The sequence below is a fragment of the Athene noctua genome, chromosome 2, assembly GCF_965140245.1.
Source record: "Athene noctua chromosome 2, bAthNoc1.hap1.1, whole genome shotgun sequence".
NCBI lineage: Eukaryota > Metazoa > Chordata > Aves > Strigiformes > Strigidae > Athene > Athene noctua.
The window spans coordinates 4,641,030-4,664,704 of NC_134038.1; the positions used below are offsets into that span (position 1 = coordinate 4,641,030).

At 51.4% G+C, this 23,675-nt stretch overlaps 1 protein-coding gene across 1 annotated transcript in view; it reads left to right on the top strand.

The window, feature by feature from the left end:
• The first annotated feature begins 1,069 nt into the window (after positions 1–1,069).
• Positions 1,070–23,675, top strand: part of PTP4A3 (protein tyrosine phosphatase 4A3) — a 45,141-nt gene continuing 22,535 nt past the window's right edge. Inside the window, exon 1 of the mRNA XM_074898360.1 lies at positions 1,070–1,186. The gene's annotated coding sequence lies outside the window, so the exon portion shown is untranslated. The remainder of the gene's footprint in view (positions 1,187–23,675) is intronic.

The following is a 23,675-nucleotide window of genomic DNA, read 5'->3' on the forward strand; positions in this document are numbered from 1 at the left end:
GGGCCTCGCGCGTACCCAGCGCCGCTAAGGGCGAGGTGTCAGATATCCCCCCCAGCGCCTCGGGAAGGAGCGGCTCCTCCCGCGCCTGGCCGGCCGGCTGGAGCCCCGTGGGCCTCTGCCCAGCCTGTGCTGCCTGCCCCTGCCTCCTCGCCTCCCTCCTTGCCTTCCTCATCCTCCTCCTCCTCTTCTTCTTCTCCTTCCTCATCTTCCTCATCTTCCTCCTCTTCCTCCTCTTCCTCTTCCTCTTTATCTTCTTTATTATTTTTCTTTTTTCTTTTTCTCCCTCTTCCTCTGCCTCTTCCTCCGCCTCTTCTTCTTTTTCTTCTTCCTCTTCCTTCTCTTCCTTCTCTTTTTCCTTTTTCTTTTTCTTTTTCTTTTTATTTTTATTTTTATTTTTATTTTTATTTTTTCTTCCTTTTTCTTTTTCTTTTTCTTTTTCTTCTTTTTCTTCCTTTTCCTCATCCTCATCCTTTTTCTTTTTATTTTTTTTCTTTTTCTTTTTATTTTTATTTTTCTTTTTTCTTCCTTTTTCTTTTTCTTTTTTCTTTTTCTTTTTCTTTATTTTTTTTTCTTTTTCTTCTTTTTCTTCTTCTTCCTCTTCCTCTTCCTATTCCTCTTCTCATGCTTTTTCTTTTTCTTTTTCTTTTTCTTTTTCTTTTTCTTTTTCTTTTTCTTTTTCTTTTTCTTTTTCTTTTCCTTTTTTATTTTTATTTTTTCTTTTTCTTTTTTTTCCTTCTTCCTGTTCCTGTTCCTATTCCTCTTCTTTTGCTGCTTTTCTTCCCCCTCCTCCTCCTCCTGCCTCCCTCCCCTCACTCCCAGCACCTCACTGCTCCCCCTCACCTGGCCCCGCCCAATCCCCGTGCGGACACGCCCCCTCATCCCCGCCCACCACACAGCGCCTCTCCTATAGCCCCGCCCTCCCCCCTTAGCCCCGCCTTTTGTCCCGCCCCCGTTTCTTCCTTTCCCTTTCCATTGGCTCCCCGCTGCCACGTGACGCCGCGGCGTGGGCGGGGCCCGGCGTGGGCGGGGCCGGGGCGGAGTGGCGGGGGGGGGGGGGCGGCGCGGGCGCGAGCCAGCAGCGGCGGCGGCGGCGGCTGCATGTGCGGGCGCGGGGCGGCGAGCGGGGCCGGGCGGGAGGCGCGGAGCGGCGCGGAGCGGGGCGGCGCGGCCGGAGCCGGCGAAGCAGGTCAGTGCGCGGGGCGGGCGCGGCGGCGCGGCGAGGGGGGAGGTGGCGGCACGTGGGGCCGCCCGCGCAACAATGCGGCCGGGGAAAAGGGGAGGGGGGGGGCCATGTGCTGCGCGGCGCGGGGGGAGGCCGCCGGGCGCGGGGTGATTTCTGCGCCCCCCCCCCCACCGCTCCGGGGGAGGCCCCGGGAGTGGGGCGATGGCGGCGGGGGAGGGTGGCGATGGCGGCGGGGAGGCCGCGCGCGGGGGGCGATCGCGGAGCGCGGGGGAGGCCGCGCAGGGCGCTGCGCGCTGCTGGCCCGGCGGGGGTGGGCGCCGTGCGCGGAGCTGCGGGGTCCGCGGAACCGTGCGCGGGGCTGCCCGGCGCAGTAACCGCGGTAGCGGTAAGGGGGGGGCCTTGCCGCGTGGGGTCCGGGCGCTGCAGGCACCCGCCCTCTCAGGGACTGAGCACGGCGCTGCGCACCGGCACGGCGGCTGCCGGCAGCGGAGCGCCCTGCCGGGGACAGGCTCACACGCTGGGGGTGATGCGGGGCGCGGATCAGCGCGCACGAACGCTCTCGGGCTCCGGGGGGCCGCGGCACCCTCAGGAGGTGCCGGGCACCGTGTTGCGAGGGGCCTGGCGGGGAAGCGCGTACTTGGTGCTGTCCGGTCTTGCCATCCCAGTGGACGTTCCGCACCTCTTCGCAAGAAAACGGCGTCAGATGCGTGGGGCTGTGCTCCCCGCAGCAGCGGTTGCGGCAGTGATGGCCACTCCTGGGCCATGTTTGAGCACGTTTCTGTCAGGCTAGTGAGCCTTTCGATGGCCTAGCCACGGCCTGGGGGCTTGGGCAGGCCGGTGGGCCCCCACTGCACGAGCGGGCGGGTCATGTAGCGGGAGGACACCCCACAGAACGCCTTTCTCTGCCGTAGGTAAAGTGGATTTTGCATGCGACTGGAATTACTAATCCAAGCAATTAGCTGGAATCTGGCAAGTTTGCGCTGCTGCCAATTCCCAGTTAATTCGGTTACGGCTTCATCTCTCTGCTCGAAGGAGCTGAAACGTAAACGGGGTGACTGAGCGTCTGGAGCTGCTGGGTTTGTGTTGTGTGCATCCTCCTCGCTGAAGGAGGATCAGCAAGAAAACTGAGCCTGAATGAAGTCATGTATTTATTGGTAGCAGTGCAAAAAGACTAGCGTGGATCAATGGACCTGGTGACTTGTATACTAAATGTCATGACTCTCCCTCTCCTGTTGTAATCTGGATTTAAATTCCACTGATTGCTAAGTTTGTGATCGTATCATTGCTAATAGCGTATGTTGAAAATGCTGGGGGCTTCATACACCCACCAATATTCTGCACCAATATTTATATACATCCAGGAACTTCACAATGTGTTGTCACTAGGCTTCAGAGTTAACCATCCAGATGCTGGCTAGTGAGAACTGTTGCAGCACAGTCCCCGACACAGCCACTTTTTGGGGATGTCAGACGTTAGTAGCGGCTGCCAAATTTGACATGTGGGCAAATGAAGGAAGAGACTTTTAACCTTTGGTAAGCACTCCAACCTGAAATTTGTTCCTTTGGGAAAGCGATACTCCTGTTAACTTTCACGAGGCTGAAAATAGTCTCATTACCGGAGCCCCACGAGCCTTCACCCCGTTGGCTCTGCATACAGAGAAGGCTGCTTGCAGAAGCAAAAAGCTTTCGTTACAGCTATTTTAGTTTTATTTTCATGTGTCTTGATAGCTCAAAAATCACTTGCCGGCTTCCAGTCAAGGCGGTCCTTGATGAGAAGCATCCGCTGGGATCAGCCTCTTAAGTGCATTTCTTTGATTTGACAGCAGAAGTGCCCGTAGAAACGTCAAAAAAACCTGGCATTTAGGCATGTTTCCAGCTTAATCATCCCCTGCAAGCGATGGAAATCAGTGGCTTGAAATCCAGCAGCACTCGATATTAAAATAGCAAACAGTAAACATTGGCTCCTATCAATAACTTTAATTATGGTTTCGGTGTTGTCTTAAATAGGCACACGCAGCCATAAGGAAATAAAAGTTTAGCATCCAGACATGCTCAGTGGCGTGGTAGCGTCTTTGGACATGGCGTGACGTGCTTTTATAGCATAAATTAAAATAAAATAGGGTTCTAGCAGCAGAGCATGCGGTTGTGTAAGAAAATTGGAAACTTTTGGGCTGAGACTGTGTGGTTTCTGGGCATGGTGCGCTGCGGCGTGTTGGCGGATGGTGTTCCCGGGCGGCTGTGGATATGGAGAGCGAGTTTTACCGCTCCGGAGCTGAACCCCGCTGGGGTTTTTCAACCATAAAACAAAGTGCAGGGGAAGCTTTGTGTGTGCCACTGATAGCCAAACTGAAAGCACGAAAAGTGGGGGTTTTTTGGTCATTGACAGCAAAGGAAAGTGCTGGTCCAGGGGTGGAGTGTGAAGTGCCACGTTCCCTACACTCCAAACCTGGGAACGCAGCACGTGGTCTGGGCATGCACAGCTCCCCCATGCGTTTTGCATCTTTTCTTTTTCCCACTCTGAATTTATCAAAAATTAAGGGAGGGAAACAGCACCCCTCAGCCCGTTAAATGTTCATTTTTGCCAAGTTACGCCACTTTGTGAGCACGAGATGGGACCGGATTCCTGTGGCAAGGAGCCCTTAAAATTTCAACAGCTCTACCTATAAATATAGTCACCGTGAAAGGCAATCCGGCTTTAAAAAAAAAAAAAAAAAAAAGCCACACTCTTTTTTTAGTCCCACTGTATCTGCCTGACTTTAGTGCAATGCAATGCATCTTGGACTGAGTGGTGAAGGCAAGGCAGCATGGAGCACTGAGTCTCTTCATTCCTCTTGCTAGTTTATGTGGAGAATGGGTGCAAGAAGAGAGAAAAAACAATCATTTTCGTTGTTAGGGGATGGTGAGGCTGTCTCTGTGAAGCCACACGGCTTTTGCAGAGGGACCTTTGCTGATTCCTTGGTCCCGGTGGGTCCCTGGGAGCTGCTGCATCACGGGATGATGCGGGACAGGGGAGGAAGGAGCCTGGAGCATCCCTTGGGTGTGAACAATGTGAAAATTAAAGAGGGGGAAGAAAAAATAAATAAATCAAGAAAAAAGCCAGCTGCCACCTCGCCCCGGAGGTGTCTGGGCTTACCCAGCTGCTCTCTGATGCAACCGTGGCTGCCTGGGGAGCTTGGGGGCTGGTTTTTGGCATGCCCAGGGTTGCCCAGGGATAGGTTGGCTCCTGGAGCAGGTACAGCATGTTCTCCTGGGCGCTCCTCGGCGCCGATGGGACCCCCAGCCAGCCCCACATGTTGCAGTGGGGTGATGCTGGAGAAGGCAGCCCTGTGCGCAGGGCTGGGATTTAGCGGCAGATGTAACAGGGAGGGTGGTTTTGCAGCTTAGCGATGCTTTTCTGTGTGCCGTGCACTTGCGCGGCAGAAATCCACCGTTGTGGCTTCGGTGTGAAGCCCTCGGTCACCTTGCAGCGCAAAAACCTGCCGGGGGTTTTGGGATGGGGCACGGGCTGGGAAATGGGTGAGAGTGGGGCGGGAGATCTCGACGCGGCAAATTGCTGCGTGTGCAGTTGGGCGAAGTGCTGAGCCGGGGCTGCGCGGGAGCTGCAGACAGGCTCCTCACGTGACCGTCTGAATTTCAGATGATTGCTGGACCACTTTGCCAACAGCCTCTCACGACTCATCAGCTGCAACATTGCTTCTTTTTTTTCCCTTTTTTTTTTTTTTTTTTTTCCTCCTTTCCTCTTCCCCACCCTGCCTGATTTCCAATTCGAAGCAGGAGGGATGAATAGGACACGGAGGGTGGCTGCAGCTGCACAGGGTCTGTATCCAAATGGTTTCCTGGAAGGCAAGGTGGTTTTTGTTTCGTTTTTTATCTTAATATTTTTCTGCGAGTCTTTTGTATCTGGGCTGTTTGGACATCAGGTTTAGTTTCCCATGACATGGAGCGATTGGCGGGGGGGGGGTGGAGAGGAGGGGCTGAATCTTTTTTCACACGCAGATCTCTCTGCAGCAGTATCGTAGCTGATCGATAGGAGATGTGTTCCCTCTGATCTCTGCGATAGTTGTTGGAGGTTTCCTCTCTGTACGTCACTGCCGTTAATAAGATGTTTAACTGGAGAGCTGGGGGCGATGCGGTGTGTTATCGTGTTGCAAGGAAGGGGAGGGGGGTGACGGGGGTGATGAGTTCCCGCACAGACTTGTGCTGGGGAAGATTGTATCGATGCAAGCTTTCATGCTGGGGAGAACAGCTGAGTTTGGAGTTAAACCGTTGCCTTTCACCCTTAATGAACTTGACCTGGCTGCATCTAATTTTTTAATTTTATTATGACAGTGATTATTTTTCCTTCTAATACTGAGAGAAGCAACTCAGTCCTGTGTATCTGCTGCATTGCCAGGAGTCAAGGGTGCACCCCTTGATTATTTTTTTTTAAGCAGATTGTACCTTTCTGGCTGGACTTTGACTTTTTTTTCCCTGTTTTTTGTGGCCCCCCGAAGCATTACACAGGACCAGTTGATGGCTTTTTTGTGGTGATGTTGGGGTGGCAATGCAGATGTGGTGCCTGAAGAGCCAGAGTCCTCTCCAGGAGGGTTGCTGACTGTGTGTTTTGAGTCCCGTGCATGTCACCGGTTGATTTTAGAGTTAAGAAAGCGTTGCCACTGTACACACCTTGACCAGAAATAGCATCCCTCCCTGCCACAGTTTACAAGGCCAGCTTGTTGAGAGCGGGCGCGTTGGTCAGTAGACACTCCGACTGGCACCCTTGGGAGTTTTGCACCAAAATGGAAATGCCTGTGTCCTTCAGCCCTTCCCTCCTTGCCAAGTTGTTTTCTTCCCCGCCTCCTTCTCCAACCTGCCACTCAAACCTTCTCCTTTCTGCTGTGTTTTTCCACAAGTGTCTTTCAAGCATGACAGCAGGGAGAGGAAAGCTGGTGCGGGGCCACGGGCGCCACGACGCAGGGGGCTGATGCCTATCAGCCCAACCCTCGCCTGTGGCTTTGGGGGGGCCCCCCCTTCACTCCGGGTGACTTGGTGGCTGCCAGGTGGCCCTGTGACACAGGTGGGTCCGCATCCGGCAGCGGTTGGGCATGGGGCTGCCTCTGCCTGCCACCAGACCCATCCCACCTACCTGCACCTCTTCTCTAGGCTTTCAGTCAGGTAGCCTGACCAGGATGTCCCCAGGTTGCTGTGGAACAGAGAAGGGCTCCATAACCCTCTCAGGGCAACAGGGTGGGCATAGGGGCACGGGGCTTTTGCAAAAGGAACAACCACAGCCCCAGTGGTGGCATCTTCCAGTCTTCAAGCAGGACCTGTCACTTGCAGCCAGTGCTCCGCCGCAGACTTTCTCGGTGATTTTGCTCAATAACCTTTTTTTTTTTTTTTTAAAACTTAAAAACAAAATGCTTCCTAAAAAGGAATGTGCCACCAGCACATTGGGACATTGGCATGGTTTTTTGGAGGGTCGCAGCCTCCCAGCGCTCCTCTTGCTCCAGGGAAGAAGCAACACAGTTGGGTGCGATTTTCAGCCCTAATAGGAACAGAGTCTTAAGAAACCCTGCCACATCTGAGCTAAGCAAGTTCACGCCCTCATTGCTGGATGCGGGAGTTAATTTTTCTTGCTCTGCCATGCACAACGTCCCTCTCTGCGCTGCTCCTGCAACTTGGGGCGAGGGGAAATTCGGGTGCAACGCTGGGCGGTGCCGGCCCAGCACATGTTCCCGAGCAGAGCGACCGCCAAGGGCCCCCTTCATGCGAACGGGGTCAGCAGCTGGGAAATTGCAGAGCAAAGTGCCTCCCTGGTAATTCCCAGCTGCCGTTAAAGCGGCTTTAAAATAAATTCCCTCAAAGAGCAATTCCAAGTATTTGAGGGTTTGAACTTTTCCGGAGAAGGGTTTGGGAGCTGCCGGCTTGCGCACTGCACCCTGGCACGCTGGGGAAAGGCACCGGGGGAATTGCTCTGATTATCCCAACCTCTAGAAAACACTTTTTAATGTATATATTATGTTTATGTACTAGTTGCATGGGCAACTGTGGTCAGAAATGGAGCCCTGCTGGAAACAAGGCTTGCATTAAACTGGGAAGATGGGTTGCTGAGCAGTGCCCTGGGCTGCAAGGCCCTCACTGAGCCATCATACCTGGCCACCAGCTCTTACCCAGGGATGCAGCCCGACCAGGCGCCCCTTGCCGCACATTCCTCAGCCAGCTCTGCTTGGTAACGTGGGCACAACAGAAAACAAACTTTGCAGTAAGCCTTGTTCTCCCAGAGCCCCTGAAGCTTTCTTTTAAAAAAAAAAAAAAAAAAAAACTTGGGAGCACTGTGGTCTTTTTTTTTTTTTTTTTTTTCTCATGCTCATGAAAATTCTCATACCAAACCAGTAACCTCCGCTGCCCCTGGTTCATTATTTTTTAAGGTGGTGTTAGGGAGTATTTAAGAGAAGACTTGTCCCAGCCTCTGCATCCTCTCCTCTCCTACAGCCCATCAGTGGCAAATCACAGCCTCATGCTTGCTTGTGTGGCAGGCAAAAAACCAGGGGTTTTTGTCAACCAACAGGAAAGTTTGTCTCATCTGTACTTGCCCACCCCTAAAGGCTCTGGATCTCCCTGCACTTGTGCTTCTCAGGTGGATGGGGTGGTGCATCCTCAGGGGGTGCAACCTGCTGGTCATGGGGATGTCCCCGTGGGTACCCCGAGCTGGGGACAGCCAAGCTTTTCCCTGCAGGAACAGTGCTGGGCTCCTGCCAAAGTCCCCTTTCTGGGGCCCTGCCACCAGTACAAGCTCAGCCAGGCTGAAGGCTGGTGATTAAACCAATGATCCAGGTCACCTCCTACCCCTCTCTCTTGGCACCCCAAATGATAGGGATGATGATAGCAGGGCCACATCCAGGTAGGGAGCTTGCAGCACTGTGTACCCATTCAAAGGGACTGGGGATGAACTGATCCATTTTGGGGTAAAACCACCCTAGAAACCCCATTGCAGTGGGGGTTTCCTCCCTGTGCACCCTTCATTGCCATGGCTCAGCCACTCCCAGCTCAAAGCAGTTTTGATCGTGTGTTGTCCTTTGCTCTGGCAACTTCTTAATTAACTTTCTATCACGTATTTAATTTTTCTAATTTTTTTTTTTTTTAATTACGTTGACATGGTGGAGCTGTCTCCTGAAGTGGGAGAAAACACATCTTGCTTCTTAAGGACAGGTAGGGAAACCTGCAAATTGCACATGGAGGTTTGCTGTGCATGGGATTGCAGCGGGTGCAGTCCCAGCCCAAAGTCGCATCCACTGGACCACACACTTAGTTCTCTTTTTTTTTTTTTTTTTTTTTCCTCCAAAACTAATCCCTCCAGCCCCTTAGGCTTTTTTGTTGTTGTTGTTGCTCCTCTCTGAATTCCTTCTAATTTGCAGGCTCACTGCCAGCATACAACGCGCTATAAAAAGGGGACTTGTTCTTCAAGCTTCCCTCCGGTACACAGCATTTGCACAAATAGCAACACGCTTGACAAGTAGGTCTGATTCCCTCTGCTGTTACTGAAATGCTTGTAGAGTGCTTGGGGAGTAGAGACGCTGTCTCAAGACAAGCCAAGTTGAATTTCACAGAGGGCCCTGAGCCCAATTCCCAGCCGGTGTTTAAGCTCCTGTCAACTGGAAAAACGGAGCTGTGCCTTTTTATTTTTCTCCCCGTGTAGCTTTCTTCTCTCCCAGAGCAAGTGGATGTGGTTTGCATCCCTCCGTGCCCCACCGGCGCAGGTACAGCTGCCGGACGGGATGTGGGCTGTGGCAGAAGACCCACATCCCGCTGAAGCAGCCCCAGGGCCACCACCAGTTTTTGGCTGCTCTGGAGACGGGTCCCCCCTGCTGTTATAGGCAGCTGCAATGCAAACCCCCTGCCAGCTTCCTTCTTAAAACTAATGAGCCGTTTGACCCTGGGAAGTCCTCCGGGAAAGCCGCGCCAGAGCCTCGCTGCTCACACGGATACAAACTGCTCTCGTTTCCAGCTTAAATTTATTTGTGGATGACTTGTACCCATTTGGCCTTGTTCTTCTTGTACCCGCACTGGCTTTTAGCTCAGATTGCTCTTTTCCCTGCTCTGGTATTTATGCTCTGGCGGGCTGTACCAAGTGCTGTGGGTCTGCCAACCTAAATAAGCCCAGTGTTCTTGGTTGAGAAGGCATGGAGGGGGCATTAGGGCATCAAGGTTTCCTCATCCTTGTGGTGGAGACAGCCCCAGTGACTCACATCTGCAGCTCATCCTCCCATTGACAGAGAAAAATCCACCGTGCCACCTCTCGACATCCTCACCAGGGATGGTCCCTGCAGAAGCACACCCCAGCCATCCTCTCCGATTCAAATCTGTCATCTAATTCCATTAGCGTACTTGTCTTTTGCAGTGCAAAAGCCATTTTGGAGAGGATGAGGGGTTTTTTCCTGATGCAGCCTTCGGTAACACCCTTCCCTCTCCTTTTGGTTGGCAACCTTGGGTAACAGTGCAACTGCTCACGCTCCCAACAGTGCTAATTTCAGCCCTGGTCTTCTGAAGCAGAAGTTTTTTATGCACGGCTGTGCCAGGCACTTTGCTCAAAGCTGAAGTGAATTTACAACATCAGAGACCATCAGAGCAAAATAAGCACGTGGCTCCTTACCACTGGTTCCCTTTCGGTTGTGTTGGACCATCTAGGATGCAATACATTTTGATAAAAACCCTGCTGAGGGGGTTTGAGGCTTTGTGCACAACACCTCTGTGCTCAGGGTGATGACTGGGAGCTTTCTCAGATATAGGAGGAGCTGTGAGGTGTTTGCTTTCCCCGCAGTGGTGGTAATTTCTCACCTTGGAGTCTCATTTCCCCCACTTGTTCTTTTCCCTGCCACATTCAGCATCTTTGCTGAGGATTTTCTTTGCATGTGGATTCCTCTTCGCACTTTCTTTGGAAGCTCTGTGCTTATTCCTGGTGGTGCTGAGACGCTGGTTTGCCCGTTCTGATTTGGACCTTTGCCTTCTCCTTGGCAGGTGGAGCTTGGTTGGCACCATTGATGGAAAGAAAGGTGCTCCAGGTGCCATCACTCACCAGCTCCTTACCTCCTTGAAGTTTTCCTTTAGTTAGGAACCTATTTTTTGTTTATTTTTTCATGCTGCCTAATCTAAACTGAATCAGCATGTGTCCATTTGAGGCAGGATTTTATAATCCCCTGCAGTGTCCTTCCTTCATGCCATGCCCTCATTAAGCTTCGTATAAATTGGCATCGTTGGGGAGGACCTGGGCTCTGCAGTTACTAGCAGGATTATTCTCATACCTTGTGTTTTCCAGTGAAGCTGCTTGGCTGGTGTAACTCAATTCGCCCTATACACTCATCTCCACTGTCAGGGGGAGCGATGCTGCTCCATCACTGAGGATCAGCAGCAGATTCCTGGGAGGAAATCAGCAGACCTTACACATCTTTCCACATTAAGTGATTTTTTTTGACCCCGAGCTCTTCTTCTCCAGGCCATGGTTGTTTAGTACATCACATTAGGCATTAACTTTCCACCCCAAGTCTTTTCCAAGCAGCCCGTGGGCTCCAGCATGGGAGTGTAGCGCATCATGCGCTCATATCGCTGGTTTTGCTTTTTGTTTCGTGTTTTCTCACTGCCTAAATTAGCATCCACGGATTCCAGACACTCATGGTGGGGTGCAGCTGGGAATTTTCTCCCTTTAGTTGATCTTCCTCATTCTTCTCTTCCCATTTATTTGATTTCTCACTGTGTATTTAAAGCCGGGGTGGTCAGTGTGTGTTTTGCAGCCTTCTGCTCCTGTTACTCATTTTGTAGAAACGAAGGGTGAAGAACCACAAGCAATAAAGATCCCGAGGTTTGAGGACTGGCTGTTTATTTGTCAAAGCTAGAAATGCAGTGGCTGAAAAGGACAAGAGGAAATCCTCAGTGCAGATGTACTTCAATTAAATTCAAGCTTGCAAAAGTTAAAACTGGGGGGGTGGGCATGGCAGTAGCAACTGGAGAGGGGGGATTTCCCCCTAATGCAGTTTTAGATGGAGGTATTAGCACTGCCGTTACTGCAAATAACATCTTTTTTTTGCCTTTTGCCTCTAATTTTTGCACCCCCCAGGCTGGCTTTCCTTCACCGTGCCCAGCTGGCACCGGGGGAGCAGTTGTGCCCATCTTGGTGGCCTCATGGCACCCCTTGCAGTGGGATTGCACGTGGATGGTGACAAATGGGTGGCTGTAAACCAGCCCCAGGGGTGCAAATGCCAGCGAGAAGGCTGAGGCCACCCGTTAACTGCTAGGGAGAGGGGATGAGGAGCAGTAGGGTGACTCAGATTGCGAAGTCAAAGAAGTTCCGAAGCCCCAAAAAAGACAAAAATTGGTGTCTAGATCATTCAGGAGGGTTTGAGGACCGCTCAAGATCTTCTCCTCGGAAGCAGCAATTACTAGATGAAAGGGAATGTCTTTGAACAGGCGTTTTGGAGCATCTGTTTTGAATTTCACGCATTTGTTTGGGGAAGTGGGGAAGGCTGCTAGCTGGGTTGGTGGCTGGGCAAGGCAGAGGGTATCCTTCAGGGAATATGGCTTGTTGCTTACGAAATGCGTTTTGACACCGGGAGTGATTTCCACATCTCTCCTCCTTTTCGGACTGCAATGTCAATAACTTTCCAAAGCACTAATGCTGGCCATGAGCCGGATTTTTGCTCACAGGAGGGCAAGGGGCTATCTCTGCACAAAGTGGCAAGTGAGGAGATACCCACACAGTTTTCTTTTTGTGTTTTGCCTGTCCTCGCTACAGAGGAGGCATTGGCATGTAATTACCACTGGCTTTAATCCAGCCAGACCAACTGTCTTTCTGGCAAACGCAAATACAATAGGAGCCAAAGGCTATTGCAAACCCTAAATAAAACCATTACAGCCCCAGGGCCTTACCCAAGCCCAGTCCACAAAGCATCCAAGACCAACTTGGTTCAGTCTTCCTGAGTCCGGAAGACTTAGTTTGATGGCAGTGACCCATAACTTTATTTATTTTTTTTTTAGTTTCCCCCTGCAAAGCCACCTGCACGCTTGTGGCCACTACAGCACCTGCCAGGAGTGGCACATCTGGCCAGTGTTAGCGAGTCTGCCACGGGATGCACTTGGTTCAGGATTTTCTTGCTAAAATTATTAGCGGCTTTAATTGAAACCAGAGGCGGGCGAAGGCACGTCATGCAGATGTGTGCTGCCAGCAGGCGTGCACAGCTCAGCCCGACGCGTGGTTATGACCAGCGTCCTCACAAGCTGCTGCCAGATGCAACCCGATGTTCTGCCCGTCGGGATGGACGATGTCAGACACCACGCAAGGCCCCGCTTGGCCTGGAGGGAGCACCCAGGAGCCAGTGCATCCCACTGGGCTTTTCTTCAAGCTACTGCTCTGAATTGGGATTTACTCCAAAACCCGGAGGATTTAACTTTCTATTCCTGAGCAAATACAGCCCAAAGTGATGCAAATGCATGACCTCGCCCAAATCTCAAGAAGAGGTAAATATTGCATCACGCTGAGCGTTCTCTATCCTTTGCCCCAGTCTGAGCAGCTCTGCCCAAGTCCACCCTGCTGCAGGGACAAGCCAGGCCAGGGAGGAGGTATGTGGTGGGAAAGGCTTTCTCCTCACCACCCAGTTTAATTATCAGTGTCTTGGTGGTTGCATTGTGATGGATGCTGGTCCTGCCCCCATGTAAGGCTGCTCTGGCTGCTGGCGGGGAGGAATTGGGTTTCACAACACATCTTTCCAGGCTCCCACAAGATTACTGGAGGGTGAGGAATGTGCCGGAGAAAATATCCCAACTGCTGTTAAAAGGCACAGCTTTCTCTGCCCCTTTCTGGGATAGCCATTCCTCTACCGCACCAGACACCCTCCTCCAGCTGGCAGTGCCCTCTGGAGCCAGCCCTGTGTCACCTCCCCGTGTCACCCTGGGGTGCCTTTGCCCTCCTGGCTTCCCCTTCATGTGCAAATAATTGCAATTGTGATAAGCAGGGTCTTTTATGAAGAAACTCTTTGCTTTTCCCCCTCGGTGCTCCTGGGACAGAGCTCAGTCACTTTATATCTGGACAATAAATCTCCAGGACACACCCTCCATGCAAGGCAGTAATGCCTCTTAAATAATGGGCCTGCCAGATGCTTGTTCTGTCTGGGTGAAGAGCACGCCAGCCAGTTGCAGCATCTGTAAATTATTTGCCAGGAGAGCCCAGGCAGGGTGGGAGTCTCAGTCGAATCCCTTTTGGCCAACCCTTTCAAATCACGGTGAAGGTTTCTGGGCTCTTGGAATGGAAGCATCTGTGACCCGTGGCAGCCCGTGGTCCCAGGGTGAAAGATGCATCCCACACGTCTGGGGAGGAAGGTGGAGAAATCTTCCTCCTTGGTCCTGCTGCTTCTGAAAGGTGTGAAATCTTTGCCAGGTGAAGCCTAAGGTAGTCCATTTTCTTGATCCCACTCTTTGCGTCTACTGTTGCTTCAAAGTGCTGGGAGCATCAGATGATGAGATGTGGTCCTGGGCAGTGGAGGGCACTAAGGAAGCTTGAACTGGCTTGGTGTTGGTTCATCTCTGGGCTGATGGGATGTGGAAAAGGCTGAAAGCGGGGATGGCTTTCTTTGATGTGTCTTCTCTGTTGGGTCTTCTTTCGGAGCTCCACAACCCCAGTCCATGTGTTGTGCTTCCACCAAGAACACCTTGAAGTTCTCCGCAGATCTCGTTGCATCTGGGGGTGGTGGCTGGTCCATTGTATTTGCCCTGGCTAGTTACAAGCCTCTTGGACTCTCTCAGGTGGCTTTGGCAGGGAGCACCTGCTTTCCTAGCTCCAGTGCCAGGGAGCCCCGGACACAACCATAAAGTCTTTCCCCAGCTATCGGAAAGCAGTTACGCTCCTTGTGTGTCTTTTCGTTGCCGGAAGCTGGTAAGTGGACGAGTCCTACACAAATAAACTTCTCAAGGGCAGGGAGTCAAAATATCCCTGGGCTTGTTTGGTGGAAAAAGGTTAACCAGCGTGAAGTCTATGAATTGCTGCTGACCCGACTTTGTTGACAAAATACGGTGTTATTAATTGGAGTTGCAGGCAAACTGCCTGGGGATATTTAGAAGGAGCTTGTCCATCACAAGGGCAGAGATCTCCCCAGGAGAACTGGCTGGGCTCTTCAGGGATGCACGTAGGGTCTTGGCCATGGCTCTGGTTTGGGGTTTTGTTGCTGAGGATGAGGTGTGTAGGGGTCTCAGTCTCCCCCAGTGGCCACGGGAGCATGGGGATTCACCACAGTGGAGCTGCAGCAGAGGACAGGAGGAGCCCACCAAGAAGCTAGGCACTGGGTGACCCCTTTAGAGTGAGCTGGAGTGGTCTCTGGATGTCCCTGCTCATGACAGGGGGGTTGCACTAAATAACTTTTAAAAGTCCCTTCCAACCCAAAGCGTTCGGTGATACTATGATGACTGTAATGAGATTCCTGGGTCCCTAAATTGAGGTTTCTGCTCCCATGATGAATCCTACCCACGGCATTATTGCCTGGGCAGGAGCAACAGCTTCGTGGTGAAGGTGAAATTCAGGAGCGTGACCTGTGCTTCTCCCAGCGTGGTCCTAAATCACAGCAGCTGCTGACGGCTGCGTTGCTCTGGGTAATGCTCACAATCTCCCTGCCATCCCCCCAGCCCAGTGACTTATTTTAGACTGTGGCAGGGTATTGGTTGGTACATGGCCCTGGGTGCTGTTGCATTTCAACCAGAGAAGAGCCACCGTCGTGGCAGCCGAGCACAGCAAGCTCCAGAGCCGGCTGCTCCTATCACGGCTGGCAAGTTTGTTCACAGCATCTCACGGCAGCGCGTGATGAACAGCTTGCTTCCCTCAGCCTGGAAGCGAGCAGAAAACCCGCGCTGGCGCTGGCCCAAGACAGAAGCTATGGGAATCCTCCTCGACAGCGTGACAGCAAACGCTCATCTTGAGAGGGGCCGGCGCTGGGAGGTTCTTGCCCAATGAGCCTGCAAGCAGAGCCCATCCTGTTGCAGCAAGTTTGCCTTGGGCTGCAAGGTTTCCTGCATCTGCGTGACTAAGCACACCAGAAAGCACCTTTGGTGTGTGCCAGGGTGGTGGAAATTCAGCTGCCAGTTAGCAGACAGGCCAGTGCATGTCCCACCGTGCTTTTGAGGAGGTGGGTAGCACCTAATGGAGTTGGGCAAAGGGATTGTGACTGAGACCTCTCCTTAATTTCCCTAAGAACTTGACAGTCACCTCCAAGGTAAGGTCAGCCACGTTTAGATGGGGCCTCATACAGATGAAAAGTGTTCCTCAAAGGTTGCCCCATCTCTGTAGCCCCACACCTTGAAGCCCCCTCTCCTGGGATGCTCAGCCGTGCCTAATTCAAGTTGTGCCATGTGAACGTGACCTGGGAGAGCCAACAGGAGCAAGATCCATACGCCTGTTCCTCTCACGCAGCCTCTCGGCACAGTCTTGCCCAGGGTGAAGTGGCCGCAGGGGTGGAGCAGTCCATCGGGAAGGAGTTCGGAGCAGCTTGACCGTTCTCTGCAGAGCAACCATGGCAAGCAGCCCACATTTCACAAGTGGGGTTTTCCCATCAGGCTTTCCAGCTGCTATAAATAACAGGAAATGTTTTGTCGTTTTCTGCTCTGGAGAAGGTCAGGAGCTGGATTCTGTGGTCTTCGGAGCTTTAATGAGGTTGGAGATTTATGCAGTGTACCCAGAAGTCCCCCGGAGCAGCCTGCCTGGGGCCATTTGGCTCCTTGGATGGAGAAGTCTTGAATGCCAGCCTTTGAGAAAGTTACCTTAGCCACCCTTGATGAGATATCAGGCCCTGCTAAATTCTTCATCTGCTCTTCATCTCTGAGGCCAGATGTTAACTCTTGGATTGCTGCAGAACCCTCTCACAAGAGGTTTGAATCATCCTACATCTGTAGCAGGAAAAGCCTCTACTGTGGATCCCAGGATGGACACAGGGAGAGCAGCTGCTGGTCTCGTGAGCTTGCTGGAAGCTCATCTTGCAGCTTCCCTGACATGTCAACACTTGACATTCGATCATGGTGGGCAGATACCTGAAGTTTTCTTTTTGCCTCCTCCCTCTACAGCTACCTGAAAGGAGGTTGCAGAGAACTGGGGATGAGTCTCTTTGACCAAGTGGTGAGTGATGGGACAAGAGGGAATGGCCTCAAGTTGCACCAGGGAAGGTTTAGACTGGCTCTGAGGAAGGATTTATTTGCAGCAGGGGCTGTTGGGCGTTGGAATGGGCTGCCCAGGGCAGGGGGGAGTCCCCATCCCTGGAGGGGTTGAAGAGTCGAGTTGACCCAGCGCTGAGGGATCTGGTGGAGTAGGGAATGGTCAGTGTGAGGGTCATGGTTGGACTGTATGATCTTCAAGGTCTTCTCCAACCTGGACGATTCTCTGATTATGTGATCAAGGAAGGTGGTCCTTCCTGAATCTCTCCTGGGGCTGATGGACCAGCTGTTTGACTCCTGGGTGGTTTGTCCATGATGGCCAGGCCATTGCATTTACCGGTGTGTTCCTGCCACAGGGGAACAAAGAGTCCCCAGCAAATGGCAGAAGACTTTAATCAGTCCTCAGTGCAAACTGATTTTCTAGCTTTTATTCAAATTAGAGTATTTGCCTTGCAGTATCCCCCCCCAAACCAATACTCAGTCAAACTTGAGATAAAACTACGCTTGCAGTGCTCTGCCATCTCCGTTATTGGGGTGTGCTCCTTGTGCCTGTCTCCTTCAGCTGGTAGGGTTCTGCCAAAGCTCTGGTTCTTCAAGGTTGCTGTCCTCCATCCTCATGGCTAGGACTTTAACACCATGGTGCCAAGGGGTGTTTGGAAAGGTCCTAAGGCATAAGAATGGTCTCAGCAGAAATAGATCAAAATATCCTATTTCCAGTGCAACAGATGTATGCACACCAAGGCTGGGAGTTATCTTACCATACCTCTTCAGGAGGCGACTGCCCCATGCTCCCACTGTAGTATAAAGGATGGGGAGACGCCTCCAGAAGTTGGTTTGCTGCACAGACATGCCCACTGCCCTTTCTCTCTCTGTTAATTAAAGAAGGAACAGAGTGCAAAGCCTGAAGGATGCTTGTCTGGGTCTAGCTGGCATGGAAGAAAGTCACGCAGCCCTTGTCTGGCTGGTGGCAGTGATGAGTCTCCACTGGGGTCATATTATTGCCCATTGGGCATCCCCAGCTCCTTTCCTCATGGTTTACCTGGCTTGTGCTTGTGGCAGGATGGAAACCCAACAAATCAAGCAGGAAGATCCAGCCCCAGGAGTTTGCTCAGACATCCTGACAGCTTTCCTGGGTCATGGGGAGCTGCAAGTGTCAGGTCTGTGCCGCCTGTTGCCCCAGCAGCTGTGCAGGGAGGAGACAGAGCCGCTGTCTGCCGCCTTTCCCGTTTCCCCAGCACATGCAGGAATGCTTTGATGTCCACTGAGCACCCAGCACCAGGATTAACCACCAGTCAGACCCCTCTACCGCCTCCAAATAAATCTACTAAACTCAGGCAAGCCCCGCTCAGAGGGGTCCCAGCATACCCTCTTGCATGGTGTTAAAAATAGTTTCTCCCCGTGCACCTGCCCCTTCAAAGCCAAGACTGTGTTTTATTTTTAGAGCCAAGATTTCCTGGTGGTTGGCTCCTCTCCTGGGGCATAGAGGACGGGGACAGACATTAAAATTAACAGTCTCAACGGTGCAAAGAAGGTAGGCAGCATGGAAAGTGCTCACAGATGGGTTGAAATAAACCCTTCCCACCTTAACCTCTCCTACCTATACATGCTTCGAAACCAAGGCAGAAATGCAGCTCCAGGGGTGGTCTGTAGGAAAAATACCAATTTTTGCTCCTTCTTGCATTTTTTTAGACGCCCCTTCAAGGGTTAGGAGAGATGCAAAAATTGAAACTGGAATGGCATGTTTGTGAGAGTGTTATATCTGCCTCTAAGGGGTTTTTGGGGTCTAAGGTAGCATCCCCCTGCGCAGATTTCTGAAGCAGCAAAGGAAGCCTGGCTCAGCCCCGATTAAATGGTTTCAGCGAGACTGAATTATTTTTTGTAAAAGCCTGTGTGTTTACATTTCATAAGCTTATTTTAAAAAACGCATGTGTACACAAGAGCAGGCTTATTTATAAGGCAGAATAGCCCGCTGTGTCCTTACCTGACTTAAGTGTCAAGGAAGTAGGGTTTTTTTTTACTTTTTACAAGCGCAGTTTAAAATAAAATACTGGTTTGCTGTGCGCCACTGAATCTGCCCAAGAGGAGGTCAGGGCAAGGTCTTGTTTTCTGACTGTAAAAAGCTATTTTGCTTGTTTACGGAGCTTCCTCTCGCCAGCCATCATTTTAGGTTAATCTGTTAATGACAGCTATAGGTAAAAAAACCTCATTTCTATACCTCAGACTCCTGGCAAGCCTGCACTGCCAAAATCCCAAACTAGCCAGGCTTCCCAGCAAACAGCATTTGGGAACTTTCCATCGGTAAAGCAGGATTTACTGGGTGACCCGTTCAGTCTAGGTTCTTGGCAAGGTTCCTGTTTTCAAGTCCCCCAGGGAAATACATGTGAAAGCATTTTGGGGAAGATCTTGGCATTTTCTGCTTCCCCAGGGGAAGGATTTTATTCTTTATTCGTGGTTTTAACCGTACAAATTCACAGCACACCAGCCCAGTGGCAGGAAGGTGAGAAGCACCTTATGATGCTGAAAGGCTGCAGGTTGGTGTTGAAGCGTGATGAGATGTTATGTATGGAAGATGGGGAGAGTGAGGAGAACCCCAAGGAGCTGCTAATTTCCACAAAAGCAAAGAGAAGCTTTGACTGGAGAATATGCAATTCATCTCACACAAGAGACAGAAAGCCCGCATGTGTTTTTATGCCTATGCTCAGAGATATTTTTCTGCTTCTAGCAAGCTTCCATGAGGCACATGCACCTGGTGGGTATGAACTTGAAGACCTAGGAGGCAGAGAGGTGAGCAAATGCCATTTATACCCAGGAAAGAGCTGAAGCAGATGTGGTGTGAGGGATGGTTTTCCATCCAGCGAAGCTGTAAACCAAAGCCCTGACCACTGGTGGTTATTTAAAGACTCCTGCGGCGCTTCCTGTGATGGGAAGGTGCTTGGCCTACGTTCAGGCTGGGCGACTGCTCTCTGCAAAGCCAAATAAACAGCAGCCACTTGAACTTTCCACCTTGCGGGCTCGGCCAGATGCCTCATCCCCTGGCCATAGCCAGCTCTGCGCCTTGGACAGGCTTTGCAGACAAGCCTCCTTGGAGGATTCTGGGTGATGGTCACGTTTTAGGGTTGAGGGGTGCTTTTCCCATTACCCGAAGGACTCCAAGGGAGGAGCTCGGTGCTGTTTGGAGCTGAGAGTGGGCATCTGGTAAGGGAGATCTGTGTCTCCAGAATGGGCTGGGATGTGTGGGTCCATGTCCTTCAGTGACCTTGGGCAGGCCAAAGAGAGAGGAAATTATATCCTTTAATACTGGACATGTACTTTAGATGCTAAATTCCCTGAGAGGAGCACAATCCAAGTGTCCAGAACCAGGAATTTCATTTGTCCATCAAGGCATGTTGGGAACATGTGAGTGTGGTGACCGTCTCATCTGCAGGGTGTCTGTGAAGTGCCAAGCATCAATGGTGAGATGCCCATGATGATGCTTCATCAGTTGGGGAGGTTGAAGGTGGTCCCTTCCAACCTCAGCCCTTCTGTGACAGGCAATGTGAAATGTCAGGCACTCGCCTGTATGCATTTTGGTGCTTTTATTGAGTTGTATTTAATGTGGTGCACGTCTCTCACCGCTTCTGACCCTCCCCTGGTGACCTGAGATGTTGCAGCAACACACATGAACCTCGCGATGGATGTTTCTTCCTCAGATCCAGTGGCAGCCCCTCAGCCTGGGAACTTTTGCAAGACTTGGCAGCAGGGCCATTGCAGGAGTATTTCACACAGGACCCAAAAATATTGCTGTCGGTGCAGCGTCGGTCGGCCTGAACGCAGGGTCAGGTCCCTAAGAAATCAGACTGTTGACGAACAAGCTTGAGCGTATTCAAATGTTTCGTCTGATTTTCTTGGACTGCAAAGTTTCCAAGGGAGCCAAAAAGCTGGCTGCTCTTCTTGTTGACTTTGCAGACCAGAAATACAGCTGGGTTCAGTGAAATAAGGAAGCTTGAATTCTTGTGCTGGTGTAGTGGAGGGAAAAAGCTCAATTTGGGAAAGCTCAGATGTCCACTTCAGAGATAAAAATAAAAGTCCAAGTCGTGTGCCCCGGCTCTGCTGCCTGCACTCAGCATAAGGGGTGATCGCTTGGGCACGGGGCAGGCCACAATATCTAGCCACAGGACCAAAATCTTTGTTTGACATCCCTCTGAATTTCTAATAAAGAAGCAATCCAGGGGCATTTCTCTGAATCAAGGTCAGCAAGGTGGGTCCACGCAGGCATTGGGCAGTGCAGATACAAGCCGTGTGGGTACATACCGGTACTGAGCTGGGACCAGAGCGCAGGAGACTTCAGGCAGGAGCAGAGCATCACTTCAAACTGCAAATGAACTCTGAAATGACAGTGAACTTGAAGCAAGCCCATGTTTTGGGCCAGGCTGGCCGTGAATCACTTCTGGAAAATGAAAGACGAAACTTTCTGACTTCAGTTCAAGTTATGAACTTATAAACTCCCAATTATCTGGTTTAATGGACGCAAGCCAGAGACAAACATTTTTCAAGGCGAGTGTATGGGACAGCTTCCTGAAAATGAACTCATTGAAAAAGGCGTGATTTGGAGACTAAAAGTTTGGCTCAAAATTTTGTGTTTTAAAAACCTGGGTTAATTTGACATGAAGTTATCTTGCTGTGGATCCCAGAACTGCTCTTGAGCATCCTCCATCCCTTTACTGCTCTTTGCTAAAATGTAGGGGCATGATAAATCACTTCCAAAAATTAAAGTTGAAAAAAAAAAATACCACTTTTTAAGCCCATCTCAATCATGGCAAATGTGCAAAAAGATTTTGCACAGGGCAGCCATATAAGCTTACTCCTTTCATCCTGAGATAACAAGCCTGGGCTGGCAGTGAGCTGGGGACAGGTGGGGACAGCGGGGCAGCCCATGGCCCAGCTTTACTATTTCATGGCACAGCTTTGGGGTGAGGGTTATAATTGGGATATCCCACATGTGGGTAGTTTTTGTCAGCAAATCTTAGTACTGTGGGGATTTTTGCAGATGCTATTCCAGAATAAGGCTTTTTTCCCTCTGTTTCTCTTTAAAATACTGATTTCTTTTCTCTGTTATTTTCAAAATGGCTGTATATTCCCCAGAACTGTCTTCAGGCATTAAGAAAATGAGAATATATGCCTGAAGCTCTGCTAGGGATAAAAACGCAGAAGAGGCGTCATGCACACAGCTGGGCAGCAGTTCCTCCTGTAAGCTGCTAAAATTGGCATCTGCTAAAGTTAGCAGAGATTTCGTTGAGCCCTTGTTTGTTTTATTGAAGTGGACAGGTCAAGGACCAGGGTTTTATCAGCGCCCTGACATCAAAGGGATGCACCCATGGTCCCAGCTGCTGGGAATCAACCTTGTCCTTGGGGCTGTGGCTGTAAGCTGGGAGGATGGCCAGGGTGTGCTGCTGCTGAGGGGTTGGTTATGCTGTCACCAGCTTTGGAGGCAGCAGTGCCCATAAAGGTGCTTCTGCTCAGCTCCTGCCTGCAGTTGTGCCAGCAAAGCAGGTGAGCTCCTTGGCATTAACCAAAAATCTCCTGTCCCTACCCCTCTGCAAGACTCCCCCGGTCTCCTGGAAGCAGATTTGGGGCAGGTGTCCCTCTGTGGTTGAGTTACGTGAAGGCATCGTGGGTGCATCCATCCAAATGCTGGTGGCTGCAGGTCCAGCTTCACCAGAGAGGTCGGTCAGTATTTCCAGACCCTGCAGGGAGGCCTCTTGGCGAGGTCCTCAGGTGCCGCCATCAGTTGGAGCAAATACAGCAGACAAGTAGAGCTTGAGGGAAGTCCTTCTGCTGTTTCTAGTAAATGCCTGCCCAGGGTGTGCTCCATCAGTCTGATGAACCACACTTACTGTAGATCTAGAAATGGGGCGGGGGTGTTCTGTTGACCAACTGATAAAAGAAAATGCCAAGGAAATTCCCACCTGGGAACCGCACCGTGCCTTGGCGTTTAATTACAGTGCTCAATTAGCAGCTCTTGGCTGCTGAACCCTGTCTCCATGCAGCCCACAGTGCCATGCCAGTACAGCCTGTTTTCAGGGAGATGGGCTGGGAACGGCTCAAGCAGGGAAAAAAAAAAAAAAGATTTTTTTTTTAATAATTCCACCAAGGTGAGATCAGCTCCCAGGTGTCTTCCCCAAGGTGGCTGTTGACATCTCGATGCCCTGGTGCTGGCAGAGCTGAGCCAAGCTGGGTGGCCACTGGCTGTGCTGGAGCAGATGAGCCTTGTGCCCGGTGGCTGGAGGGGACACCTTCGGTGCCCCTTATCTCTGCTCCCTCGGGCTGGACTGCAGTAAGACAGCCCATCCCGGGGCTGGTTTTGCTCTTGGTTGCCATGTGCAAGGCCAAATTTAAATTATTTGTAAAACGGCAAAACGTCCTTTGTGCTGGCTGCTGTGAGTACTCTGTGCACACCTCCCGTAGGGCGCTGTAGTGTGTTTTTTCTGCAAAGGTAGTAGAGATTTCAGCATGGAGCCAGGTATATTAATCGGAATGCCCTCACTTAGCTGCTTCTCTGTACCACGAGAGCTTGTAACGGTGGAATTGATCCAGCCCTAAGTCAGCGCTGGGAGTTTCTGCACTCCTGCAAGGTCTCCATAGATTTCCTCAGTGTTGCATTTTCCGTTCACTGCAGCCTGGCTCTTTAGGAAGCAGCATGAAGAGATGGAGAAAAACTCTCCCTGGAGTACAGCCGTGACAGGCAGGACTGGGAATGGCTGTCGGCTTCTCTCCCCAGGCTGAAACCATCTTGTGTGCCCCTGGGAGCGGAGAGGCAGGGACCACTCTGCCTGGATCTCAAAGCAAGTGTTTAACCCAGTCACTTGAGCTGCTCCTGATGACCTCTGATTCTGGCAGACCGGGAACACCCAGGGTAGGTCCCATGGCTCCCCTACAGAGCCCATACGTGCAGGAGTGCCCAGTGCCGCTTAGCAAGGAATCCAGGCGAGGGATCAGCGGTTCCTGGTGAGTGCAGTGGGGCCAGAGAGGAGAAAGGATGGTGGTGCGGCAGCCTGGATTTTTCCCCTACACAGCAGCTTTGGCTTTTTGTTTGTTATGGGGGTTGCTTTTTCATTCACCTCCTTTGCCATTCCTCTCACTGAAAGGCAGAGCACATGCATGTGCATCCCCCCCAAATTTATTATCTTCAGTAGCTGGCTGCTGGCTTCCTCATAAATGATGAATTTGGGGTTGCAGCTTAATTTATCCAGGGAAACTCATTTGCTTTCAACTTGGTTAGAGCCTGCTCCAGTGCAGCAAGGGTGGCCGGGAAATGCCACCCACGCCAGGGTGTCAGAATGCCTCTGAAACCACCCGGGGA